An 11713-nucleotide genomic window follows, 5' to 3' on the forward strand; every position below is an offset into this window, starting at 1 on the left:
TTTAAAGGGATAGTTCACCAAAAAATTAAGATTCTTTAATTAATTACTCACCCTCATGCCATTCCAAATATGTAAGACTTTTGTTCATCTTTGGAACACAAATGGAGATATTTTTGATTAAATCCAAGAGCTTTATGACCCTGCATAGACAGCAACGCAACTGACACGTTCAAGGCCTAGAAAGATTGTAAGGAGATTGATAAAATAGTCCGTGTGACATCAGTGTTTCAACTGTAATGTTATGAAACCATGAGAATACTTTTTATGTACAAAGAAAATAAAGACTTTATTAAACAATTTCTTCTGTTCTGTGTCAGGCGGAAACGTTTCAGTTGCGTTTCTGTCTATGGAGGGTTAGAAAACTCTCAGATTTCATCAAAAATATCTTCACTTGTGTTCCGAAGGTGAACAAAGGTCTTACAGGTTTGGAACGACACGAGGGTGAGTATAATTTTTTTCATCTCTTTAATACAGAAGATGCTATGAATAAATATTTTGGCGAAGCATAGTTTGAAGAAGCCTCATTTTTCGAGATGGTCTGATACCTCCAGCTAACTGAAGAATCACATATCATTGTCAGACTGCAGATTGTGCAGCATCGTTTGTATAATTATATAAAAATACAATTTTAGAAAACAGGTTTACTTTTGGCCCTGCTGAAAATCTTTCATTCTCCAAACCAACTTTGTTAGATTTCCAATGGGAAACACAGAACCAAAGTACTCAAAATGGTTCAGTTAATAAATCATTAAAAAGATCTATAATGAAATGCACTGATTTATTTTGCAGGGAGATCTCAGCCACACATAGGGAGTATTTCACATGGCTATTCCTACAATTTTAATATCATTAAATTTTATAATAGCTTCTGGTTAAACAAGTGCACATAATCAAACCTCAGATAAAAAACAGGCTATAGAACTGTCATTGGGGCAGTACCAGGGCAGTTGCTAGACCTGAAGCTCTACTGGGGCACAGGCCCCCATTACTCGTTAATTCAGTTGTTACATGTAGTTTAATGTCTTTATTTTGGGATTATCAATCTAAATTATAACTCAAATTTGAGATTTTACTGGGGCACGTGCCCCAGTAAAAAGGGTCTAACAATGCCCCTGGGCAGTACCCTTTAAAAAGATACTAATATGTGGCCCTAGACCACAAAAATAGTCTTACGTAGTATGGGTATATTTGTAGAGATAGCCAAAAATACATTGTATGGGTCAAAATGATTGATTTTTCTTTTATGCCAAAACAATCATTAGGATATTAAGTAAAGATCATGTTCCATGAAGATGTTTTGTAAATATATCAAAACCTAATTTTTGATTATCAATATGCATTGCATAAGAACTCAATATTTTGATCTTTTTTAACCCTCAGATTCCACATATTGTCCTAACAAACAATACATCAATCGGAGCTTATTTATTCGGCTGTCAGATGATGTATAAATCTCAATTTCAACAAATTTACCCGTATGACTGGTTGTGTGGTCCAGTGTCACATATGTGCACTTTAAGTAGACTGTACCATTTAGGGGTAAACCAGTTGCAAAGATGTAGCTCTTAGCTTTTGTACCTTAGGGTACTGCCCCAGTATCAGCTTTGTACCCTTTTTCTGAAAGTGATGATCCAATTATATAATGAAGGTAGATTTTAACTTGAACTGTGTTTTCCTAAGGCTATTGTTTATGAATGTCAGATCAGGGCAAGCTGTCATGTGTTGTCATTTTATGCAATTTATAAGCTATACAGTTTCCATTGTGAAAAACAGGAGTTTTATCATTTTTGTCCATTGTTTGTTGTTTTACAACATTTACTTTTTGATCCAGCCTGAAAGCCATTAGCTTTTAATGCATTTGAAATGCAGATGTTTATATAGGATTAATTCTCTTAATAATTTTTTGTTAAATCTGTTCCTTTGTGACAGCATGCCTCGCTGTATGAAATGACTTGTATGTAATGGTGGAAATGTTAATGAGTCTGTAGAATCATCTCTGACTGAGAATATTTACTGTCAAAACTTGAAAAAGAGATTTGGCCTCCCATAATACATAACAGTGGAGTTCACTTATAACAAATTAGTTCACTTATTGATTTGTACTCTATAGTTGGAAGCCTAATAAATATTTTATTTTCATATATTTTTGCCCTTCTGTTAATGCATAATATTTTATAACCAGGTCAAGGATGAGTTTCTAACTCTATGCCTGAAATGTACAAATCATCTAATTATTTTTTAATATTTATCTTTAATTGCATTAGTTCTATTTTGATCTCTAGATAGCTCAGATGAAAAAATGACCCATAACCTAATTAGTCTAATGGCTTAATGGCTTCCATTCTGTTCTTGGGCTAATAATATTCTCAGACATCAATTAGACAGTTTCTAGGAAATGGCACCTTTATTTATCAAAGAAATTGTATTTCTTCCTCTTGAAAATTTAGAATCACAAGCCACTGTTAGCAGCTTTTGATTTGTCATGCAGAGAATGTGCTGTTGTGTTTGAGGTTCATCCAACCCTCCTTTATTTATAGAGTGATTCATTTTCATTTACCTGAGGCTCGGTTCCCCACCTCTGCCTTTATTAGAGCGTGACAGTGAGAGGCGGTAGGATTTTATGACCTCAGGTGGTGTGTGTGTTGTAAAGGTGGACACATAAAAACATTAACTAATTGTATGTAAAACATGGAAAATTGGAGAGAGAACCTTCTCATCTTTGAAAACACATATCTAGATTCCCAAGTATAAATTATACAACACAAATCCAGGTTTCAAATCATTTTGAATCTTAAAGGAACACTCCACCTTTTTTTGGAAATAGGCTCATTCTCCAACTCCTCCCGAGTTAATAAGTTGAGTTTTACCGTTTTGAAATCCATTCAGCTGTTCTCCTGTTCTGGCGATATCACTTTTAGCATAGCTTAGCATAGATCATTGAATCCTATTAGACCAATAGCATCGCGTTCAAAAATGACCAACGAGTTTCCATATTTGTCCTATTTAAAACTTGACTCTTCTGTAGTTATATCGTGATCTAATACTGGTGGAAAATATAAAGCTGCAATTTTCTAGGCCGATAAGATTAGGAACTACACTCCCATTCCGGCGTAATAGTCAAGGAAGTTTGCTGTCGTAATACGGACGCAGCAGGCGGAGTAATATCACGCAGAGCCTGAAATTAGTTCCCAGCTAGGTTAGCATTTGCACATGTGCTGCGTGATATTACTGCGCCTGCTTCAGCCATGTTACGGCAGCAAACTTCCCTCCTTCCTATTACGCCGGAATGGAAGTATAGTTCCTAATCTTATCGGCCTAGAAAATCGCAGCTTTAAATTTTTTTTTCCATTTGACTCAAAAATCAGCAATTACACTACCATTCAAAAGTTTGTCACCTTCAGCTGTTTAGGGAATCAGGTGAAATCCATGGAATAAGATAAAATAATTATCGTTGTGCCTTTGGATGTCAGAATCGGATTGCAAAAAAATTTTATAGAATACTGTCATCCAAGATGCCATCTGATGCTGGACGCAGACGTTTAAACATACATACAATGGATGAAACTGCTATGATAACTCTACTTTTAAAGCATAAATTTAATGAAGTTTGGACTTTATAACACGATTTAATTCAACAATACAGTTTGTCAATTCTGAGGGGGAAAAAACAAGTGTGGATTATAAACTCATGATTCTGAACTGAGGGGAAAAGAGAGAAAGACGAGTTGATATTTCTAATCAGAGTTGAGAGTTATAATCTCAGAATTGCAAGAATAAAGTCAGAATTTTAATATATAAACTCAAAATTACCTTTTTTATTCTTTATTGTAATGGCTTCTGTAGGCCGCTACTTGAAAACTGTAAGTTTCTGCCACTAGATAGGCTGCCCACAAAAGTGCCTTTACTGTTTGCAAACAGCGAATTGGTCTATAATTTTCACAGTTCATGTGGTTCTACTGTTTAATTTTATTTTAGGATGTTTTGATAAATAGAATGTTTAAAATTACAGCATTTATGTAAAAAACAAAAAAACAAAAAAAAAATCTTTTGTAACACTGTAATTGCTTTCATTACACTTTTGATTAATTAAATTTAATTGAATGTGTCCTTGGTGAATAAAAATATTATCTAAGTTTTAAATAGTAGTAATTTGCTGTTTTTGGCCATTCAGATTTTCTTAAATGTGACCCTGGACCAAAAAACCAGTCTTAAGTCGCTGGGGTTTATTTGTAGCAAGAGTCAAAATTATTGATTTTTCTTTTATGTCAAAAATCATTAGGAAATTAAGCAAAGATTATGTTCCATGAAGATTTTTTGTAAAATTCCTACTATAAATATATAAAAATGTAATTTTTGATTAGTAATATGCATTGTTAAGAACTTAATTTGGAGAACTTTAAAGGTGATTTTCTCAGCATTTTGATTTTTTTGCACCCTCAGATTCCAGATTTTCAAATAGATGTGTCTTGGCCAAATATTGTCCTATCCTAACAAACCATACATCAATAGAAAGCTTATTTATTGAGCTTTCATATGATGTATACATCTCAGTTTTGTAAAATTTAACCTTATGACTGGTTTTGTGGTCCAGGGTCACAAATAACTTTATTAGTTTAGCAGGTTGATTAAAACAGGAATAGGTTGTAAAAAAAATACTGCAAAAAGAAAAAAATAGTGAAAAAATTAAAAGTATGTTTGTTTTTTCTGTTTGTTTTTCTTTTGTTTGTTTCCAACACAAATTAAACAACATTGTGTGTGCTTTATGTTTAATTGTGCCAATAGTGTAAGGTAATAAGTTAATGTTGGGTTTAAAATGTCACCATCAAGACTTAATCTGTTTTTTTGTTTTTTGTTTTTTTTGTCTCTGCAACTTTGTTTATTTAGGATGAACCAAATCTGTCCAGGAATTTAGATTTTGTGTATAAGAAATAAAGCAGTATGCCTTTATGTTTAGAGTATAGTGGACTGGGAAGCCTTTATTTTTTCAGGAAGGGTGTTTGAGCCTGACAGGAAGCTTACTGAAAAAAATGAAGAGAGACGACATCCTGTACCAATCAACTAATGGCAAGCCCTTCAAACTTTTTGGCATTTAAAGAACTTCACTTTCAACAGCTTTGTTAAGCACAACATTCAAATTTTGTCTGGACAAACTTTCATTTTTGTTCTTTTTCCATATCTAATCAACAGTTAGATGTGGAATGTGTGTGCTCATATGTATTATATTGTCTAAATATAATGTAAAATCTATTAATTACATGAATAAAACACAGCTAATGTAAAATCTAGCTATTTAGCTTGAGGATTTGAGCAATTGTTTCTCATTCCAAGCAGTTTTATGATGCAGTTCATACAAATGGCCAGCAGATGTAGATGTTGTACTATTTTCAGACATGGCAAGAACTTTACAGTGTATGAAAAACAGCGTCGTGTTATTCCTTACAGTTTGTCTCTTTCTATCTCCCCACAATGATTTTACATCTAGTTTAGCAAAGCAAGCCATTTTTGATTCACTTCTCACTCACTCTCAGGAAAAAAGGTACAAAGTTGTCACTCAGGTGGTATCCTGAGGTACAAAAGCTAAAAGGTAAACCTTATCTACCATTAAATGATACATATTAGTAGCTTAAAAATGCAAGTGTATATATTAGTACCTTTTAAAAAGGCTACCACCTCAGTGATAGTTTTGTACCTTTTTTCTGAGTGTTGAGTGTATATGAGTTAAACGTAACTTTTTTTATATAAGAATGATGTTACATAATATTTAGAGCTCATACGAACTCTGTGCACTCAAGAACTGAAAATCCATGGCAACATGAAACCGCGTGTGTTTATGTGAACAAAGCCATGCACAAATTACTCCTCACAAAATGCTTGAGTTGTTTCCAAGGAAACCATCCCGCTCATGCAGTACAGAGGTCCATGTGGGTGTGTGTGAATGTGTGTTTCTGTGCTTACAAGGTCAGTGTGTTCTTGCTTGCGCATGTAAGAGTGCAGAGAGCAAGGCCAAGTGGTTGGATATAAGAATCACAGCAGAAGCGCATGCAATCTCACTTGAATCTTAAAGGTATAGTTCACCCCAAATTGAACATTTTCAAACCTGTATGACTGACTTTCTCATGAAAAACATGAAAGATGATGTTTGGCAGAATGTTCATGCTGCTCTTTTCTCTACAGTGGTAGCAAGTGTAGGTTTACTCTTTTCTCATTCTTGTTTTTATAGCTATATTTATCCCTGCTTAAGTTTTTCACACTCGTTTGAGCAAGTGGTAGTTGTTTTCATCGCAGCGACAACTGTGACTCTGCAATTGGCTTGCGTGTGTGTGGGTGCAGATTAGATGGTTCAGTATAATAGTGCTCGGCTTTAGCCTATCATGCAACACACACATGTAAACACTCTCAAACACACTCAGGAGTGGCTGTCCTCTCAGACTCGATGAAATATTCACTCTTATGCAACTTAATGGTCCATTTTACACTTGAAGTGTTCACTTCAAAGCACCTTTGATGAATGTGTGCTGAATATGAGGCCATGGTTTCTCTCTGTCTGCTGCAGGGCTGTTCAGGCTGAGATCAGTCCTATATTAGTCAACAAGTTCCCTTTTAAGGAAAATATTGCAACTGTAAGCAATATGACGAATTAAATGTATACATACATAGATAAACTGGCATCTGCAAATACACTTAGTTATTAATTTAGCTCTGCTGCAGCACACATGTTTTGAGCTGTGCTGTAATAATGTGTAGTAAACGAACACTTTAGATCACTTTATAAGCCTTTTTAAGTAGGAAATGTAGCCTAGTAAGACATCTGTGTTCTTATGTATATGTTCTCTGTATATTTTATGTTGTTTTGAAATGCATTATATAACACATCGGTTATATTAGCAGCAGCAAAATAATTTGAGAGAAAACATTTCAAGAATATTCAAGTTTTTAAACAGTAAAATTTTTAATGTTTTTTTAAAGAAGTCTCTTTTGCTCACCAAGCCTGCATTTAAAAGTACAGCAAAAACAGTACAGTTTTGAAATAGTTTTACTTTTTAAAATAATAAATAATTTAGAAAAAAATATTTTTTTATTTGAATATATTTTGAAATGTTATTTATTCCTGTGATTTCACAGCTAAATTTTCAGCTTCATTACTCCAGTCTTCAGTGTCACAACATGATCCTTCAGAAATAATTCTGCTGATTTGCTGTGCAAGAAAACTTTATTATGATGATTATTATCAATATTTAAAACAGTTAAGTACATTTTTTTTTAGAAATTAAACAATAATTTTATTTAAGCAAATACGCTTTAAATTGATCAAAAGAGATTATAAAGAAGTTTAAAATGTTGCAAAAATTTCTATTTCAGATAAATGCTGTTCTTCTGAACTTTCTATTCATCTAGAAACCTAAAAAAAAAATCAGCTGTTTTAAACAACAAATGTTTTTTGAGCAGCAAAACAGAATATTAGAATGATTTCTGAAGGATCATGTGACTGGAGTAATGATGCCACACATTTAGCTTTAAAACCACAGGAATAAATTACATTTTAAAATAAAAGCAGTTATTATAAATAGTAAAAATATTTCAGAATTGTACAGTTTTTGCTGTACTTTGGATCAAATAAATGCAGGCTTGGTGAGCAGAAGAGACTTTACAATCTTTTGACTGGTATAGTGTATATATTTTTTTCTGCTTATTTTTAAGGTTCAGTAATTGAAAACCATGTTTTTCCCTAATAATACTGTTTCAAAGCTTGGATTTAGCTTGGAGATTTTATTTAAAAAATTCAGCAGGGATGAATTAAATTAATGAAAAACTGTGTCATTACCAAATGGTATTTATTAAATTTTTTTGCTATTTTCACCATTGATAATAAGTTGAATAAGTTGAAGTAATGGCTGCTGAAATTTAGAAGTAATACAAATAAAAAACAAAACAAAAAAAACAGTAAAATCTTACTGATTCTAAAGCTTTTGAATGGTATTGTGTCTATATACAGTAATATATAGTGCTGAGAAATAAATAAATATATATTGCAATTAAATATTTTTCTTATGTCATGTAATCAAGGACAAAAATAGGCTACGTTTCTTTAGTTGGAGAGTGCAGTGCCAGATGAATGCAACCACGTGCCTGACATTATGGGCTAAATAAGGTGTACGTGCAAAGACATCATTAACTTCACAGTTTATTCTAGGAAGTGTGAAATTGCAAGGTCTTCTGGGTCATTTTTGTTACTAGCAGTTTTAGATGTGAAAATGTTAACGGTAAAGCCACTTTATGATATTATTTTGTTGCAGCATGGTGTAAACCAACAAAATGTCTGCAAAAAAGAAAATTATAGAACTATTTACTCATCCTCAAATCATTTCAAAACCGTATGACCTTGTGTCTTCTGTGGAACATAAAATAAGATATCATGAAGAATGTTGATAACCTGTTTCATTTCCCATTGACTTCCATTGTATTGTTTTGTCCATACAATGGAAATTAATAGGAACCAAAACTGTTTGGTTATCAACAATCTTAATAATATCTTTTATCTCCCACAGAAGAAAGTCATATAGGTTCAGAATGACGCAAATGAGCAATAAAGAAATCATTTTTATTTTTGAATATAGTACACAGTATAAAAAAAATGGAACTTCTATACTTATATGCTTGTGTGTCTGTTTCCTCACCAGTTACTCCTGAGGCAGTGGGCTTTCTGTCAGCCGTGGGCATCTTTGTTGTTTTGCTGGCCATACTCTTCCTCTTCATCAATAAGAAGCTTTGTTTCGCTCGTGTCGGAGGTCTACCATGCCTGGAACAGTACAGTCGGCGCAAACGAAAAGACCGCGCTGGGATTCACCAAGGACTCGGTGAGCACTATTGTTCAGGCAAACGTTATTCGCTGACTTTCTTGCTCTATTTTGCAAAAGGTGAAGCTTATTATTAAAGTACTTTTTGACTTTACTGTTTGATGACCATTGGCAGAAAGGGGGAGTGTTTGGGATCAAATTATCTATATTATATGCACTGAACCACAGACAACTTTGTGTGCTCTGTGGGTTGTCCCTATCTCTATTCATTCCTGGCAAACACACATACTCACCTATGAGTAAACCTTGCAACCCTACACACATTACACAGTCAGTACATCAGCTGGGTGTTGGAGGAAGTTCTGCTGTGGTATTTCAAAGCAGCTCCTTTAGTAAATATTCACTCTGTCTGTACTATGAGATGTCCTAGGTCTACTAGCTGGATAAACGCCACGCTTCGGGTGCTGCTGAACTGGTTCGAAGGAGGGTTTGCTATATGCAGATAGTTTCTGGGGTGCTGGGGCTCTAAATGGAGTTATTGGTTGTTTTTTGAGGAAGCCGTGCTGGTAAGTGTTTGTACTAAGGATGCACAATTTATCGATATCATATTGGGTATAGGCTGATTTTAGAGAGTTGTTAAATTATTGGTGTGGATGTTTATCTGTGCATGCTGGTTTAGATTACATTTATCACCATCTAACACTAGCTTAAAGTTCATTAACTCAAGAATCTTTGTTTGTTAGATCAATCTTTTGGCAAATCTCAAAATGAATCCGTTTTCATCTTGTGCATTACAATGTTGTGACATCTAAATTTACTTGTAGTTTTTTTTAATTTACTATTATTTATTATTATCTTTATTTATTTAGACAAAATAGTGAAGATTTTACCCAATTACTGGTTTCTGACCATAAAAGATTGAATAAAAAAATAATAACTTATTGGTTTTGGAAACAAGTTTAATACAATTTAAAAACTATTATTAAAATAAAAAGATTGGCTGGGCAATATGGTTAAAAATGTTGTTACATCATTTTTTCCATACCATACGATCTTGATATGTATCATAATGTTTATCTACCAATAGGGAATGAAATACTTTCAACATCTAATAAAATGAATAAAATATAACTAACATTTATTTACAACAAATCATTGAATTTTTTTTTTTTTGTCAAACAGGATGCTGCACAATAAAACTGTATGAATTAATTAAACAATAACTTTGTTCTATGGTATTCCTTAAAATATATATTATTGTTATTGTTATTATTATTATTACTTTGACAATCATATTTGAACAGGTTATATAATTGAAATATACACTACTGGTCAAAAATACTGTTTATATTTTTACTATTTGAAATAACTGTTTTCTATTTGAATGTATTTTAAAATGTAATTTATTCTTGTAATCAAAGCCAAATTTTCAGCATCATTACTTCAGTCTTTAGTGTCACATGCTCCTTCAGAAATGCTCCTTCTAATATGCATATTATTATTGTTATTATTTTTGTTATCAATATATAAAACAGTTAAGTTTTTTTCAGGATTCTTTGATAAATAGAAAGATCAGCATTTATCTGAAATAAAAAAAGGTTTTGTGACATTATACACTATACCATTTAAAAGCGTGGAGCCATTATATATATATATATATATATATATATATATATATATATATATATATATATATATATATATATATTGGGGGGTTTATAGAATTTTTTATTTTTTTTTATCAAGGATGCTTTAAATTAATAAAAAGTGATAATAAAGACATTCATAATGTTGCAAAAGATTTCTATTTCAGATAAATGCTGCTCTTCTAAACTTTCTATTCATCAAAGAAACCTGAAAAATTCTACTCAGCTGTTTATAATAATAATAAAAAATGTTTTTGGAGCATTAATTCAGAATATTAGAGTGATTTCTGAAGGATCATGTGACTGGAGTAATGATCCTAAAAATTCAGCTTTGAAATCACAGGAATAAAATACATGTTTATAAATGTTATTTTAAATATTAAAAATATTTCAAAATTGTACTGTTTTTGCTTTGGATCAAATAAATGCAGGCTTGGAGGAAAAACAGACTTCTTTAAAAAACATTACAAATCTTTTGACTGGTAGTGTATTTCTGTCAGAATTTCTTCAAGTTAAACCAGACTCCTATTGTTAGTTTCAGCGTGCATTTGATTAGTATTTCTCAAATTGTATAAAGCTGTATAAAGTATCGAAAACACAGCGTTTGAGTTTGTGTATCAGACGAAACCATGCCATTCATACACAGAGAGACGCACAGAACATTCAGACTTAAAATTGATAAATTCTAAGATATCTCGATACGATATTGTTTATATCGCGCAACCCTAAACTGAAGGCAGTTAACTTTTTATTTAAATTGTATGTTTGATGTCAATCTACTGTGCAAATTGTAGTTAGTTGCACAGTAAAAGTAAATATGTTCTGTATAAGTTCTGTTGATTTTATTTTTAAAACAGAAACAACATGAAGGAATTCACTGGGTCCTCTGTGCACCTGAATATAGACCTTCTTTTGAGCTGTTGTTGGAAAAAAACATTTTGAAATCTGATGGAATGGCAGACATTCCTCAAGCAGGTATCCCAGCTTTCTCTTCATGGCTCACTCAGATTTCAGACGCTTTCTCCACTGGTTTCCGCCGCCTCGGCCAAAACGGAGCTGTTGGCTCTGAGGTTTCACTGAAAGATGAAAGTTCAGAGGTGGAGCAGAACTTGAGAGTTGTTCATGGATCTGGAGTGGATCCACAGGAGATGCTGCTGCTGGGAGGTCAGGGCAACAGGTTTGATTATGCCCCTTCTGTCGAACATCTGAATCCCAGCAGCGAAGAGACAGATGAGCTAGAGAGCAGGAGTCTGCTGGCTTCACGCTGCTCCA

Source organism: Garra rufa, chromosome 2 (genome assembly GCF_049309525.1).
Source record: "Garra rufa chromosome 2, GarRuf1.0, whole genome shotgun sequence".
NCBI classification, from domain to species: domain Eukaryota; kingdom Metazoa; phylum Chordata; class Actinopteri; order Cypriniformes; family Cyprinidae; genus Garra; species Garra rufa.